A 16,138-nucleotide genomic window follows, 5' to 3' on the forward strand; every position below is an offset into this window, starting at 1 on the left:
GACTGAAGTCTACATTTACCCTCCAGAGGGATTTAAAATGAAAAATAAAAATTGGGTGTGGAAATTAAATCGTTATATGGACTAAAACAAAGTGCACACAATTGGAATTTAACACCCCATAATTATTTAATAGAACAGAAATTCAAACAATGTCCCATAGACGCGTGCATGTATACCAAAAATGTAGGTAATAAATTGTTGATTTTGGTTTTTTGGATTGACAATATATTACTCGCCTCAAACTGTGACAACACTTTAAAAGATGTTAAAAATGAATTGAATAAAAAATTTAAAATGGCCGATCTTGGACGACTGTCATGGTTCCTCGGTATAAAATTTACCTGTTAAAATGAAACTATAACTATGAACCAATCACGATACATTGAAAAAATTCTGCTCAAGTTCGGAATGCAAGATTGTAAACCGTGTTCAACTCCCGTCAAAATGGACATAAATAAAAATATAGGGACCGAAACAAAATTCATAGATAACCGAATATACAGGGAAATGGTAGGGAGCCTCATCTACTTGATGACCGCAACAAGGCCTGACACACGTTACACTGTAACAAAGCTATCTCAAAACTTATCGAAACCGACAATTAAAGACCTTAATCGTGCAAAACAAATCCTTCGTTACCTAAAAGAAACCAAGGAACAATCTTTAAGATTTAAAAAATCTACATATCCTCTAAATTTAGAAGGCTTTTCGGATTCAGATTGAGCTAACTCTGAGGATAGAAAGAGTAGTGGGGTATTGTTTTAGACTGTCAAAGAATGGACCTATGATCTCTTGGAAAACTAAAAAGCAACAAATTGTTGCCCTTTCTACTTGTGAAGCAGAATATTTGGCTCTTACTCATTCCGCGCAGGAGACAATTTTTCTGAACACCCTTCTAAAATCTATTTTAAAACCAGATCTAAGTAAAAAACCTATAGTAATTCATTGTGATAATCAGAGAAGTATCTTATTAGCAAATAATTCGATTCATCAAAGGTCTAAGCATATTGATATCATTTTATAAGGGATGAAATAAGGAAAAAATCTATTACTCTTACTTAGAATAATATAGCCGACATTTTCACTAAACCTATAAAAAGAATAAAATTAAGACATTTTATAACCGACCTTTTTGGAATCTAATTATGAATAAATCTCTTTTCAGAAACCCAAAAGGAGAAGCATGAACAGTCAAAATCACACCCAAAAAAAATAAAAAATAAAAAAAAATAAAATTTGTAAATTGTCCCGGGCACAACGTTAAACTGCAACCATTTCTACCTTACTAACCAAATTAACCAACTAATACCTAACATAATGTTTCCAGATTTTGTTTAAAAAAAAAAAAAAAAAAAAAAAAGCCACTTGTTAAAACCCTTTTGTAAACTTCCTATTTGTCAAATAGTTCTTTTTGTATCTTTTTTTTTTTATGGGGGGGGGGGGACATTTGTTAAAACAAAAAATGTATATTTGTGAATTTTTGTGCATATGTTTATGTATTTGAAAAGTATTCTATTTGTATGTTTATATATATTTGAAAAGTGTTTATTTTTATATGTATCAAAAAAAAAAAAAAAATGGCTTCTTCATTATACCAATATATTAATAATTCTTTTTGACTAATGAGAATAAAGACAAATTCCCCCAAAACCAGAAAAAAAAAAAAACAACAATTATTTTATTGGTTTATTTTTCTTTGTTCATTTATTTTTTTATTTATTTATTTTTCTTTCCTTTTCTCAAGTGAAACCAAAATTGAATCCGAAAGGATTTTTCCATTATATCTAAAAAAGGGGGGGGGGGTAAATGTTTTTGACTCCTAATGGGGGTAGGAGACGAATGGATTCGCCAATCATTTTTATAACTAACGGCTGTGCTAAACAACCAATGAAAACGTCCCAAAATTATTATAAAAATTGTCAAATTTTGGATTCAATCAGTTCGCCGTTTACTACGTCACGGACCGCATTTAATTCTTGGCCGCCATCTTGGTTACTGATCTGAACTACGCCGCCATCTTGGTTACTGATCTGAACTACGCCGCCATCTTTGTTCAACACAATATCTCAGAATTTAACAGGTTAACTACGCCACGCACCACATTTGATTCTTGGCCGCCATCTTGGTTACTGATCTGAACTACGCCGCCATCTTTGTTCAACAAAATGTCTCAAAACTTAAGTTTTCGTTTTCTGCTATTTTATTTACTTGATTAATATATATTACTTGGGTTCGTTGGAATACTGTTCTCATCTTTAGTATTATTTGTCACGTTTCGGTCGATGTAACCTCTGACTTTCTTCAGGTCTATCTTGCGAAACTATGGAAATCTGCATGGAATTTTGAACAGAAACCTTTATTTAATCCACGGAGGTAGCATGTTCTTGTCCCGTCAGTCATGACTGGATAGAATTAATTCATATTTATATTTTTCGTGTTGACCACACTGAGGATTAGACCTTCAACCTCTGGAAGGGTTTAATTTACAATTGAATTTTACCAGGTACTTTATCCAGTCTGCCACAAGTCCTTATGAATTTTTTTTTTTTTTTTTTTTACATAGGCATCACCACATTATCAAGGCCAAGAGGCCACTCAAGGATAAGGGTAAAATAGTGTATCGTAGAAATTGGACAATATAGTAATCATTAGTAATGAAACCACATTATCAAGGCCAAGAGGCCACTCAAGGATAAGGGTTAAAAGTGTACAGTAGAAATTGGACAATATAGTAATCATTAGTAATGAAAATTTGGTAAATTTGATAACTTATATGGAACGGCTCATCAAGAATTTATTTACGTTAGACTTGAACACAACCATATTGTAGTCAGCCGGAAAGCAGGAAAACGGAAGACAATTCCACAGGCGTGCAGTTCTAAGAAAGAAGCTTTGTTCATGGAATCTACGTTTAGGTTTAGGCACAGATAAAGAGTGGAGGGAATTATTGATAGTGTTTACAGCTAGACGAGTGTTTCTTGTGAAAGTTTGGCAAGGGGGGGGACCATAGATTGAAGCTCAGTCGAACACTTTCCATGAAAATAACGATACATCAGAGACAAACTCGCAACATCTCTTCTGTGAGATAGAGGTTGCAAGGAAGAGTAAAGGACATCTCCTATGAGGCTACGAAGTCTATTTTGAACTCTATCAAGGCAGGACAAGTCCTTTCTAGCAGCTCCTGCCCAGATGTGGCAACAGTATTCCATCCTTGGACGTACCTGGCTCTTATATAGATAGAGAATTGCATCAGCAGTGAGATATCTACCGGATCGATAGAAAGATCCCGCCATTTTTCTAGCGGCCTTGGCAACAGATTTGATGTACGTGTTCCATTTAAGATCAGGAGTAATGATCAAGCCCAGAAGTTTGTCAAAACTTGAGGCCTCCTGAAGGCGAGAGCCATTCATTTCAATTGATGCCAGATGTGGATCAGAATGTTGATGATGTAAAGAGAGAAGCTTGGTTTTAGATGCATTAAATGTAACCAGCCACTCCTTACCCCATTGTACTACGTGCTCAAGATCAGAGGAGAGAGAATTGGAGAGAACTTGGTCGTTTACTGTCTTAGATGTGCTACCATAAATGGTAGTGTCGTCAGCATAAATGTCTACAAATGATGTAAGGATGTGATTTGGAAGAGCATTAATGTAGATCAGGAAAAGAGTTGGGCCCAGGATGGACCCCTGAGGGACACCGGCATTAATACTGTGAGCTTCTGATTTTTGCCCTTCAACTACTACTCTTATGAACCTATCAGAAAGAAATGATTTAATAATTGAGAAGACATTTCCAGCTATACCATAGCTAGAGATCTTATGAAGTAAACCTTTATGCCATACCCTATCAAAGGCCTTAGATATGTCAAGAGCAATTGCCCTAGAAAGGTTGCCTCCGTCGAGAGATTTGCTAATCCTATGAGATATAACTGTAAGCACATCTGCTGTAGATCTAGCAGAACGGAAACCATATTGAGTGTCACTAAGAAGGTTATTTTTGTTGAGATGGTTGATTACTTCTGTATTTAACACAGATTCCAGCAACTTACTCATGACGCACAGGAGACTTATTGGCCTGTACTGAGAGGGGGATGAGCGATCACCTGAATTCTTAAATACAGGGCATACTGATGAGATTTTCCAGGGAGATGGGAAACTATTCTCCTTAAGACAACGTTTAAACAGTTTTGTAAGTATGGGCGCTAGTTCAGGTTGAAGTTTTTTGAGTACTATAATTGGAATACCGTCAGGGCCAGTTGCTTTACTGGAATCAAGGTTTTTGATTAGCTTGGCAACATCACGTACAGATATACGTATATCACATAGCGTGTTTTCTGATACAGGAGGAAATATTGGGGGTTGGCGGCCTTGGTCGCAAAGGGTAGAATTAGCTGCAAAGTTCTTGACAAAGAGTTTGGCTTTGTCTGATGCTGACGAGATTACCTCAGGTCAATTGATAATAGTTTGGATGGAGCACACACTTCTGTTCAGGATTCTGTTTGCTATTTGCCAAAACTGGTGGGAACCAAGCCGCTGCTCAGCTACTTTGGACTTAACAGATTGAGCATACAACTCTCTTGCATTCTTTATTACTTTCTTACAATGGTTGCTGGCAGTCCTGAAAGCGGCTTTAGTTTTCATACATCTATTACGTTGGAAACAGTGGAAAAAGTGATTTCTGTGCGCAATGGCAGCAGCACATTCTGGAGAGAACCATGGCTGGCTGTTAGGTTTTTGCTGAAACTTTTTCGAGGGTATGAAACGGTCAATTAATTAATATTTTTAAAAATCTTTATAATTAAAAATTCAGTGTGTAAAAATTCAAAGTTATATTCACAAAACAGATACACGAGTGTCATTATCTAAATGAATTATTATTTCTGGTAAAAGTTCCCATTTCCATTCCTTAACTCATCTCTTCTTATTGTAGTTCATTGTTCCATGCCATAATAACTTATAAAAAAATAAAAACAAAGCAAGCGATTTAACAAACGATAATCCATTAATATATTTAAGGTGCATACACACACTTCTCTATAGATTTGACTTTTTTATGGAAATCGCTCAGAAAAAGGTATGAAACCACTTGATGTAAGGAACTGACAAGAACAAATGATTATCAAAAACACAGTAGAGATCTATTGACTTTAATTTTGAAAAGACTAAGGCTATAGATGAGGAAAACAATGAGCAGGAAGAAAGAAATGGCAGAAACACTAGAGGATGACCTCCAATCTGTAGTGGAATGGGGACAAAAATGGATGGTCACGTTCAATGCTGCCAAGACTAAACTTGTTTCCTTCAATAACTACAAGAAACCTTCTCTAACACCAATAGCAATGGCCAAAGACTCTTTATCTGAAAGTACATCTTTTAAACTCCTCAACCTAACGTTCACAGGAAACATGAGTTGGAACAATTACATTGAGAGCATTACCAGGACCGCTATGAAAAACGTAGGTTCTCTCTACCTTGCTAGAAAACTACTAACACCCGAAAGTATCCTATACCTCTATAAGTCCATCATTCGCCCATGTATGGAGTATTGTTGTCATATTTGGGCTGGTGCATCGGCTACTAGTCTCTCACTCCTAGACAAGATTCAAAAGAGTCACCAACCTGATAGGTCCTGAACTGTCATCTAAGCTTCAGCCTCTGTCCCATCGACAAAATGTAGCATCCTTCTGCCTGTTCTACAAGTACTTTAACAGTGAATGCTCCAACGAACTGCAAGCACTTGTACCCCCCTCAACGTAAATACCTTCGACAAACACAACAAGCAGCAAAATCCCACCCCTTCACAGTTGAGATCCCTAGATGTAAGAGGGCCTTCTACTCCAGTAGTTTCTTCCCCAGAACCACTAGACTTTGGAATTTCCTTCCGGGTTCCTGCTTCCCCAACTGTACTGACATGCAGAAGTTCAAGTGTAACGTGAACCAACATCTTGCTGCCCAACTCCCCACATAGTACCCCTGATAGTAGTCCCCTAAATCAAAGTGGCAATGTGCCTTGTTTGGGGTGGAAATGTAATAATATAAAAAAAAAGAGTTCCACAACCTTGCAGTTCTTTGAAGCTACTGGAATAAGAAACTGTATTACAATGAGGTATTAAAACAGCAAATTCATGGAGAACAGTAGACCAATAAGCCAAAAGAGTTAGAACAAAGGAAGCAAGAAATAGATCAGACAATTCTGAAGAACACATGCCATAATAATACAGGGTAGAATGATGAAATTATTGCCCTAGAACAGACGACATGATTCCATTTCCATTTGATGAAAACCACTTTTCTTTTTTGTTGCAGACCATCCACTAGTTGGCCAATTTTGTACAAATCCCAAGAGCGATAGGAGCCTTTTATCATGTCTGAAAATGACAATATTCAACGATAGAGATCAGAGATGCGCCACTATACAACAAATGCTCTCTATCGATCCAAGTTATAACAACAGGATCATTGCCAGCACCCTCAAAATGCAAATCCGGACGGTTCAACACTTGAGGGTGCAGCTCAAAGTTTCCAGCCACAGTTATAGTCTTTAGTGCGGATTCAAGTGAAGGCCACATCATGCCACCTCACATCTTCGAAGTCGGCTTTAAAGTTAACGCTAAAGTGTACCTGGATGTGCTGAAGAGTGTGGTGCAATCAGGTGGCCGTTGTCAGACCCTAGGTGTGGCAGCAGGACCCGGCACTGGCCCACAAGTCCAAAGAGGTCCAGGCTTGGCTTCAGAAGGAGTGTTACGACTTTGTAGCCTTCTTTCACTGGCCCTCCTCCTTCCCCAACCCGAACCCACTTGACTACTTCGTTTGATCATACATCGAGAACATCACCAACATGACCTTTCACAACACCAAAGCCAGATTGATTGCCGCCATCCGTCGAGTATTTTCCAAGCTCCTGCCAGCACTTGTGAAAAAGGCATGCTCTCATTTCAGGACCTGTATCGATTGCAGTGATTGAGGCTGAAGGCGGCTACATTGAATAGATGTCAGCTCTACTACATAATCAAGTTACCCGAATTGATTTTATTCAATAAAAAGTTATTAAATAAAGCTGTAGTGTTGTTTTCTTTAGGGCGACACTTATCGTTCCCCCTGCATTTATAAAAAAGAATGAAACTAGCAACATCAAGTCTGTGAGAAAGAGGTTACAGTGAGAAAGAAAGAGTGCGGCTAATCAAATTACAGATACATTTCTGTACTTTATCAAGAACCTTCAAATGAGAAAGATTCACCAGTACTAATTTATTGAAATAAAAAAAAAATGCAAATCGAAACGAAATTTTTTAAAATCCTACTTGGAGCTTGATTATTATTCACTTCTTCCCTTTTCTCACACACAAGACTGACACTATATAGTTTGCCCTTTTGCTACATCCATCATTGAATCTGCATCCTTTTCCTATCTATCAGCCTGTTTGCTGATTTGGCACCACTGGCTCAATATCTTATTTATAAAATTAAGAGTTAAACAAAGAAAATATTTTTTTTCAAATCTAAGTATTTATGTGATTAAAAAAATCACAGTGAAAATAGAAATACTCCCAGGCAACAGCAGGTTGATACAGTTAATATCAGATAAAAAGCATCGATTTCAAGACTCTTGATGCATTGAAATCTAAAATCATTCTGCAGTTCTAGATTTAAAAAGGTCCTTCTTAGTAGACATTTTTTAAAAAAGAATAGAAATTAACCAATAAGTAGAGTTGCAGGGTAGAGAGTCTGATATCATTGATTTTGTCAATCTTTCAAAGAAAAACAAAATCAATTAACAAGCATTTCAAGAAGCAGTTCATTTTACCTGTCAAATCAACTATATGTGCACATAAGATGTTCAAGAAATGTTTAGAGTATGATATGAAATCGCAATCCTAACCTGAAATAGCATTGAAATCTTGTGAATAAGCTTGTCACTAATCAGGTGTCAATTTTTTGTCATTTTCTATAAAGTGGCACAAATAACGTTCCAATAATAAATGATTAAATTTTAGTGTTGCTTTGAAGATTTAAAAAAAAAAAAGATGATGCTTGTGTAGATTAGAGTTTTAAACCAACGCATTTCAGGTGAAAACATTATGTACTTGCATGTCATGTCAAAATAGGATAAATTTCAAACATTACAAAAAATGATTCAGTAGATATGCTAGATGTATTTTTAACAAACATCCACAACCACATTCTGACAAAATTTGTTTAAAATTGGTGAACCCTTAATTTAAGTCAAGGGAAATACTGAATTGGTCGCACAACTCTTCCACATTAAAACATACAATAAAACTTGATAATTCAGTAAATTCTATTTTTACTTACTATTTTTCTACTGGATCATTTTTCATAAATTTTAGAAGTTATACTCCTTTTGATATGACACGTAAACGTAGTAATGTTTTCATTTGACATGTGCTGATTTAAAGCATCACTAAAACAAGCACAAAAAAATCATACTAGAAAGATAGGAGTAGAGTATTTCAATCAACATTTCAAAGGCGGAAATGTTGCAATTTCCTGGATATTTTTTTCTTTTTTATGTAGTGTTGCTATCAACCATTTTGTGTCAGCGCACGCTTCCAAACTAGTGTTGTAAAAAAGAATACAAGAATAATTTGCATTTCATATTTTTTTTTTTAAACCCTGGCTACGGTAAACTGTGAAATCAAATAACCAGAGGGATGAACCCAAACACTACCCTCTCACCTTTCTTTGACATGATAACCACACAAAAATTTGCACCAACACAACAGCTAGAATATAAATACAACAGTATAGGATGCTTGAGTCTGGAATATTAAATACCTAACTAGGCTGTATTTATGCGTACATGCACGTGTTTGTTTAACGTGTCTTGTTGCATCTGGCGAGAAGTGCACTATTTCCACATGTTGCAGTATATTGATTCGTATTTGTTGCTATTGCATTTTGCACGTTTTTCATTACTTTTAATTATCAGGCAGTTGGGTGAAAGAGTACCTTTAGATAGTTCCCTGATCCTGCTAATAATCGTATGTTTTTGTACTTGAAAATCATTAAATAAAGACGAGTTATTATTTATCAGTATTTAGAAGAGTCATCTGTATATCCAGTTCCTGTATGTAATATAACCTCACCACAAGTACAAGTGAGCTATATATATATATATATATATATATATATATATATATATATATATATATACACACACACTCAAGCTCATTTAGATAGCTCGCTAGTGCAATACCAGACCTATAAATACTTTCATATTATACCACTTATACAGGGGACAATAATTTTTATACGCATAGCCGAGCAATAGGGAATTAAAACAGATAATGATACGATCATGCGAAAGAAAAAATACACTAGAAATATGAACATCTAAGTTTAGTACATTTATTAAAATAATTGTACTGTAAAACTTATAAACTATTTGTACCGATGATTCTGGCTTATGTAGGTGGCATGTAGCATATGACTTAGGTGGTGCGTATGATGTTAGGCTGTAAAGGACAAAAAAAAAAAAAAACCTTCAAAATTATGAATGTGTCTGTGAGAAGGTTGACGTGACTTTTTGTTTGGGTTTTTATGTATATTCTTAGCACTGATGAGTGCCCCTACTGATAAGAATAATAAAAACATATGCAGTATGAGTTGAAACAATTGTATGTTTGTATAACAAATAAAACTAAACCTTTTCTGAAATCAGCATAAAAATGAGTGTCTATTCCCAATGAAGCAGAACAAAAAAAGTATGTTATTTATCTCACTAGATTCAGCCATTCTGATGAGTCGTAGACAACAAAACATGTGTCAGTCGATAATTATATTTTAAAAACAATATATATTGGTTAGTTTCGGTAACCATGTCTAGAGTAAATAAATTAACTATGTCTGTTTAAATGTATGTATGTCTGCCTAAAACTTTTGACAAAGGCGACGGATTTTCATGAGATCGGTATCGTTTTGAAGCTTGACCCTTCGGACGACAAATATTGAAAAATTGTCTAAGAACATTTATTCTTTCACTCTCAACTAGGCATTTTCCTACAAGGAGAGGGTCACTTTTTCGCCAATATTTTCAAAATTCGTCCCCTCTTTTTGGCTGACTAGCCTTAATTTAAACCTTCACCACTTCGGGTTTGGCAATGGATGCAATGGCAGAGACGTAACTTTTTTTTCACGTTATTTTCCTCATTGGCAGTACGAGTTCGAGCCTGCCTGCCTACTACCACTTTTTTTTTTTTTCACTCAAAACACACCTCTAAACACACAGGTAACGCCGGGCACTCAGGCTAGTATATGATATATGACTATCCAAGATTTAATGTTTACTGTGCAGACCACATATAAAGAGGATAGTCGAAATGACAACAATAAAGTGAATAAAAGAAAACAGATTATTTCTCATTTGTACAAAAATTAGAGAATCGTTAATGTGAAAAGATAGCGTTTCGTTTTTACGGTCTTGAAGTTTTGAGATCACGATTGATTATTCATATTATTTGGATTCTTTGGATTACTCTTCTGATCTTTAGTGTTATTTTCACAACGTTTCAGTCGATGTAACCTCTGGCCTTCTTCAGGTGTATCTTGTCAAACTTGGGAATCTACACAGAATTTCGAATGGAATCCATGGGGTAGCACCCCCGCCCCTCAAAAAAAAAAAAAACTATATACAAAACAAATTAACAAACTTATGTTTTTTGTTTGTTTTTTTTTTTTTTTTTTTTTTTTCATCTAAATCACCAGATTGTGGTTGGGCTTTTAGATAGGACACCCTCCTTCTCTGAGAGGGGGAGTACGTACTTGTGTTATGATGATTAAGTTGAATCAGGAATTGGAAAAAAAATTAGAATGTTTTGGTGTATCGGAATTGGTATTAGAAAAACTTATGCCTAATTTCAGATTCCAAAATGATTCTTGTATTTTTTAAACTTTATTTTCCATTGCTGGTACTAATGATAAATAGATATTGATCTTTAGAAAATAAAAATCTCTATAGCTAAATGTTTAAAGATTTTAATAGAAGAATCGGAATTAGTAACTCTGTCGGAATCAAGAATTTAGAATAGAATTGGTAATTGTATTTGAATCGGGGAAAAATATTGGAATCATCTCACTACGAGTATGCACTTGTATAGTCTGAAGTACAAATAAAACTCCAAAAAAGTTTTGAAAGCATAATTCCATTTGTTGGCGTGTCTTTTTATAAATAACGTCTGTAAAAGTGGTTATTAAGAGAAGAGCAACAGAGACGAGGAGGTAGAAATTGATTGCCACATCAGCAGCGTAACGCAACAAAGTGGACGTGCACAGTCATTTTGCAACGAGAGTCAATGTCCAATCGCAATTGATGGAACCTTTGGTTGATCACATGACAAATGTTAACACTGTGCATTTCAGGTGCATTTGGGCGTTTCTGGCCTGAAAAGGTTACGATTAGTTAGAATCTTATCTTGCGCAAATGGGTATTGAGCTGCTAGTCACTAAAATAAGATCCATAATTAGGGGGAAAAAAAACAAAAAACAAAAAAAAAAACAAAAAAAACAAATGTAATTCTTTTTTTTTTTTTGGTTAGTGTTTCTTGATTGGCATTTTTTTTTTTTTTGTTTCTTGATTGGCATTCTTTTATGCGGCCATGAAGTGTAAATATAGCAACCTCTGTAAACATGCGCATTTGCAGAACACATTACAGAAAAAAAGTGAGAGCGTGTTGTTCTCACTTTTTTTTTCTGTAATGTGTTCTGCAAATGCGCATGTTTACAGAGATGGTAGATAATTATACATTTTGACAATATAGCACATTAACCTGTCTGCCATTATTTACATGGACCTGTTATAATGCGCCATAGATACATTCACTGCTATTGCATAATATCTATAAATGGAACAGCAAAGGTGGACACATTAAGCATAGAAAATCAGATACAAAAATTTTATTACTTGTTTGGAATATTAATAAATATCGTAATTAACTCGCTTTTTTCATCTTCAATTTCTTCTTTTTAATTGATATATACAATCAATATATATATATATTAGGCACCGCCAAAACTGGGGGGGCAGGTCAGTACTTTTTGACGGACCGTCTTTTTAAAAATCTACCAAAAATCAGGTAATTATCCGATCAATACGAAATTTTCAGCGATTATTAGGAGAAGAATGAACTTTATAACAGTGTACTTATTTTTCATAAACGATATTTATATATATTTTTTTTTTGCTTACAAAACCCCCCCTTGTTTTGAAGTGGGAACAAATATGCTTAAAATAATCATCTGAAACTGAACAAAACATATTGTGTTGTTGTAAGGGACAGAATTATAGATTTAAAAAAAAAAAAAAAAAAAAAAATTGTTTGCATACCTTATTTTGACGTCTGAATATCAGAACTTCGATTGTGTTTAATTATCCCGCTTTTGAGTTTTGAAGTGTGAAATTCGGTGAATATGTTAAGTAAAATAATTAATTTAAGTTAAGCAAAACAAAAAAAAAATTTTTTTTATATTTATACGAAAAAAAGCCATTTTAAAATTTTTGATAAATAAATTAACAATTTTTTTTTAGCGAGCCGAATAATGCATGACCATTATTAAACAGAGCATGCTTTGAATAATCGATACAAAAAAAAAAAATTCGATAAATATTGTGCCCTTTGTGTTAAAAATAGCATCATTTTTTTCGATCTCGTTTGAAAACGTTTGCCGCCTTTCGACTACGGTGGACCAAACGCGCTGAAATAATTTTTTTTTATTCTGCTTTAAATTGCCCCCTCCCCCCATTTTGGGGAGCCTGGCCCCCACACACATACACATTAAAAACCAAACTCATACAAATGGTCACCCATCTGGTACTGGCCAGCCTCAGCTTAATAATACATTGAAATTTTCGTCACTGAAAAATAAGTTTTTTTGGCCTGTTTAGTCTTCCATAGTTTTCGTCTCATCGAAAGAAAACGTAAACAGAGTCGATCTGAACTCTTCGGCGACGCGAACTATCTGGTTACATATATGAATAAGTGGAATTATTTGAAATTCAGGTACTTATATTATAATATTTTTGCATATTCTCTTAGAAAATCATACTAAATCTTAGTTAGACAATAAATGAATAAATAAATTATTTCAAAAACCCTTTTTTTTTAAATATTTAAGTACGTTTTTTGTGCAAGACAAAAAATAACAATTGTTAACTTTTTGGGAAAATTTAACATTTAAAATTGAATTAAAAATAGTAGAAAAAGTTTTACATTATTCTGTTTTCTATATAATAAAATTCAGGGTTTTATCTTTCTGGAAAAAAAAAAGTTACTCAGAAATAATGGATTTTAATAAATGTAATTTAGTTTTAAAAAACAACAACAACTTGATTTTGCGGCCATTTTTGGCGGTGCCTAATATATATATATAATTAATTCATAAATATTGTAACTAACTCGGTTTTTATTTTCATCAGTTAATTACAATATTAATTAATCAGATATTTTAAACAAGTAATAAAATATCAACTATTCAAAACAATAAATTTTCATTCCTTGTTTTAATCTCTATAAATAAAACCGTAGATATATTATTTTAGTGTTTGGAGCATTTTTTATCATGTATAAAATTTTTCGAGGTTGCTATTGAGTATTCAATCTAATTAAATATATATATATATATATATATTTATATATATATATATATATATATATATATATATATATATATATTACAGAAAAATCTTTGCTGTACGTACCCATCATAGAATTAAAATATTATGTTCCAAAATTTACTTAAACTGATCAAGTACTTTAATCTTTAAATAAGAAAATCAAATTTTATGAATAAGCAAAAAACGGGACTGTCTCGTGTTGCCATCTTGAAAAAAAAAAGGGGGGGGGATAAGTCCACAATAATTCCAACTTGCGATATCAGCCTTGTAATGCTACCGATTTCACACGAATTGCTTTAAAAATGATTTTCTTTATCAAGATAATAGTACTTTATCAATTTCTCCTTTTTGAAACATGACATGTACATCATTAATATTTTTTATGTAGTTTTTTTTTTTTTTAATTCTAAATAACTTTTCTTTTAGGTGTCAATGTTTACTGATTGACTCCTAAAGCAACGAATTTGTTCTGATGTTATGGCATTAAAATGTATCATGCAACCTTTCAAAATAGTTCAAACAGGGTATTTAAAACTGCTACTCCATATAAGGTAACAAAACAAGCCATCTCTTTATAACACCTAACAAACGATAGTTTGTTTCTTAAAGTACAGAAGAAACAGCAGCGCATATGGGGAGGAGGGGTCGTGTTGCTTTAATGGAGGCAGCACAACCGTGATGATGAATCAGAGAGAGAGAGAGAGAGAGAGAGAGCTGTTGATTGTCAAGGATGACAAAAGAGACTGACAGGTCTACAATAGAGTTAGACGGCAATACGATGTAGTTGCAAAAAAATGGTTCATGAGAGAAGACGGGGTGGGGGGGGCTATTAATTTAGGTAAATGAATATGAAAATTTGAACTTTTTTATTAGCAAGATCACCATAAAAACATTCTTTATATGAAAATATTTTCTAATAAAAAGATGGCTTCTCAGGTAGGGCGCTGCTTGTCATGGCAATCGTTGGTTGGCAAGATTTTTTGTAGATGATAAAGGAAAGAAGCCTAGATTTAATAGAATTATATGTTACCATCCACTTTCGGGCCCCATTCCACTACCAACTGAAGATTATTTTCGAGTTCCTGCCATTGCAGAAATGTGTACATTCGTTTTTCACCCACATGCCTATTATAGAGTGTGATGTGATCAACAAATATACTCATCTTAGACAAATTTTTTTATCAAGGAAGTCATTTATTAATATCAGTAATATTGGCAACTTATCGTCCAGCATGGTCAGCTTTGATCCATGAGATTGTGAATTCACGCCGTTCCACCCACCTTAGATGAATGGCATTGCAAGTACAAGTATCAGGTCCAAGGATCAACCCCTGGGGTACACCTGCATTAATATCATGTTCAGCCATGTACGACCATCAAGGGCAACCTGGATTTTTCTCTTGTCTAGGAAGTATCAGATTATGTTTGAGTATTCATCCAGAAACATACTATTTCATTTTAGAGAGTAAATAATTCCCGATACCAAACGACAAAACATTTATCTCTGATGCTATTAATAGCCTAATAATAATAATTCTGTTTGGTGCTGCATATATGGATATTTTAAAATACAACCAAAGAAAGAGTAATTTTACTAAGATACACCTAAAATCAGGCATGTCAGACATGAGACCCACAGGTCACATATGACCAATTGAAAGCTTATTTTCAGGCAATAGAGACAGCAACTTTGAAAAGCTTGAAGGGAGGGTATTAAAATAGGAGAGGTGTCGTAAAATTAGTAAGAATTTCTATCCTCTCTTTAGGAAAGTCTTTCTTGACATTGAACCAATGATCAAAATTTGGAACGTCACAGGCACATGGTTTACGCTTTTCATTTTTTGGTATCACGTTATTATCCAAAAAATTGCACTTACATTACGACAACTCCAAAGAGATTTATAATCATTCATGCCAAAGCTTTTCAAGGAACCAGGTTGACCAATCATCACTTAAAACTAGAAACTGCACAGAAATTTCAACTTAAATTGTCAACAAAAAAATATTAAGCATCGAAACCTGAAAAATGTTTGAATATTTGTCCATTTTGAACATTTGTGATTTATGTGCATTGCATTTGTTGCAAACCATTAATTTAAATTTTCATTATATCTTGTGCTATTTTCATATTTTTTAAACTGCATGTTTGTACTTGGATTCGTGAATAGGACCAAACTACAGCAACTTTCTAAAGTAAAAAAATATTCTGCAATAATTTTTATTGAACTATTTCAGCTAGAATTTTAAGAATACGACCATTATAACACAAATTGAATCCTATGGCTCTCGTACTTGACATGCCTGCCTAAAATGTCCGTGCGCAGATTTGTGGCAGTGTTCTGGTTTAATTTCTAAAATATGGCCTCTCTCTTTTGGTGAGATATGGGAATCGCATGAAACAATTGGACGAAAAAACAATTTGATTTACAACTTTCATCTAAAAACAGTCTTTGATGAAATGTTTACCAAAACATTCCACTAATTATATGCTTATCTAAAAAGGACAAGA

At 34.0% G+C, this 16,138-nt stretch overlaps 2 protein-coding genes across 7 annotated transcripts in view; both read right to left on the minus strand.

Annotated features, from left to right (window-relative positions):
• LOC145277479 (SNF-related serine/threonine-protein kinase-like) overlaps positions 1–16,138 on the minus strand; it is a 307,515-nt gene that overhangs the window by 216,725 nt on the left and 74,652 nt on the right. The gene's annotated exons all lie outside the window — the stretch shown is intronic.
• The window catches only part of LOC145277481 (uncharacterized), a 367,340-nt gene continuing 353,739 nt past the window's right edge, over positions 2,538–16,138 (minus strand). Inside the window, exon 2 of the mRNA XM_080128855.1 lies at positions 2,538–4,018. The gene's annotated coding sequence lies outside the window, so the exon portion shown is untranslated. The remainder of the gene's footprint in view (positions 4,019–16,138) is intronic.

The sequence above is a fragment of the Euprymna scolopes genome, chromosome 6, assembly GCF_053919585.1.
Source record: "Euprymna scolopes isolate OS-2025 chromosome 6, ASM5391958v1, whole genome shotgun sequence".
In the NCBI taxonomy this organism is placed as follows: domain Eukaryota; kingdom Metazoa; phylum Mollusca; class Cephalopoda; order Sepiida; family Sepiolidae; genus Euprymna; species Euprymna scolopes.